Source organism: Colobus angolensis, unplaced genomic scaffold (genome assembly GCF_000951035.1).
Source record: "Colobus angolensis palliatus isolate OR3802 unplaced genomic scaffold, Cang.pa_1.0 Scaffold283, whole genome shotgun sequence".
Classification (NCBI taxonomy): domain Eukaryota; kingdom Metazoa; phylum Chordata; class Mammalia; order Primates; family Cercopithecidae; genus Colobus; species Colobus angolensis.
This window is the reverse complement of record NW_012116077.1, coordinates 2,576,703-2,578,488: the sequence shown is the minus strand read 5'-3', so window position 1 is coordinate 2,578,488 and position 1,786 is coordinate 2,576,703.

Below are 1,786 nucleotides of genomic sequence, written 5' to 3'. Positions count from 1 at the left end.
CACCAAACAACAAAGCTTAACCTTCATAAATAAAAACTGATAGAATTAAGAAGAAATTTAAACATCCATAATTGTAGACAGGGATTTCAATATCCACACTCAGTATTGACAGACTACTGTAAATATAATCAGCAAAGATATAGAAGAACTGAAGAATGTCATCAACTAAGAGGATCCAATTGACGTTTATAGAACACTCTACCAACAACAGAATACACATTACTTTCAAGTGCCCATAAAATATTCTCCAAGATAGAATCATATCCTGGGTCATAAAACTCAAAAAAAAAATTCAACTCAGAGCATATTCATTTTCTGTTGCTGCTATAACAAATTACCACATACTTAGTGGTTTAGATAATTACAAATATATTATCTTACATTTCTATAAGTCAGGTGTCTGACATGGGTCTCAGGTTAAAATCAAGGCACCAAAAAAGCTGCATTCCTTTCTTTCTTTTTTTTTTTTTGAGATGGAGTTTCACTCTTCTTGCCCAGACTGGAGTGCAATGGTGCAATCTCGGCTCACCGCAACCTCTGCCTCCCAGGTTCAAGCGATTCTCCTGCCTCAGCCTCCTGAGTAGCTGGGACTACAGGCGCCCACCACCACGCCCAGCTAATTTTTATATTTTTGGTAGAGACAGGGTTTCACCATATTGGCCAGGCTGGTCTCTAACTCCTGACCTTGTGATCTGCCTGCCTGGGCCTCCCAAAGTGCTGGGATTACGGGTATGAGTCACCATACCCAGCCCTCTTCTCATCTTTCTTTCCCTTTCCATGTTTTCTTTTATTCTGTTACCATCTTTCTTTCCCATATAACCATCGTGTCCCCCATTCTTCCTTTCCCTTCTCATTTCCCAATCCCTTTCTTTATTTCCTTCCTTTCCCTCACTTTTTTCTTTTTGAGACCGAGTCTCAGTCTCTTGTCCAGGCTGGAGTGCAGTGGCGTGATCTCAGTTCCCTGCAGCCTTTGCCTCCCGGTTCAAGTGATTCTCCTGCCTCAGCCTCCAGAGTAGCTGGGATTACAGGTGCCCGCCACCACGCCTTGCTGATTTTTGTAGTTTTAGTAGAGACAGAGTTTCACCATCTTGGTCAGGCTGGCCTTGAACTCCTGACTTCGTGATCCACCCGCCTCAGCCTCCCAAAGTGCTGGGATTATAGGCGTGAACCACCGCTTCTGGCCCCTTTCCCTCACTTCTAATCGTTTTTTCTCTTCATACCTTCCCTTCCCTGTATGGAAAAGTTGGCAGTGGGTCACCACGGGGCGTCAAAGAAGTAAGGGGAGAGCTACACAAAGGCATATTGATAGCATGTTCACCAGAGTTCAAAGTTTTAGGGTCTTGGTGGGTAGAGGGATCATGAAGTGGCAAGAAGATGAGATTGCTGGTGTGGTGGGGTGGGGATTACTTGCACTGAGCAAATAAGTAAATGTATTGAACGGGCTCAATAGCAGAATGAATATGACAGAGGAAGGAATCAGTAAACATGAACATAAAATAATAGAAATTATCTAATCTGAGGCCAGGTGCAGTGGCTCATACCTGTAATGCCAGCACTTTTGGAGGCTGAGGCAAGAGGATCACCTGAGCCCAGGAGTTTGAGATCAGTATGGACAACATGGTGAGACCCCATCTCTACCAAAAACTTAAAATTTAGCCGGGCATGGTGGTGCATGTCTGTAGTCCAAGCTACTTAGGGGGCTGAGGTAGAAGGATCGCTTGGGCCCAGGAGATGGAGGCTGCAGTGAGCTATGATTGTGCCATTGCACTCCAGACTGGGGGACAGA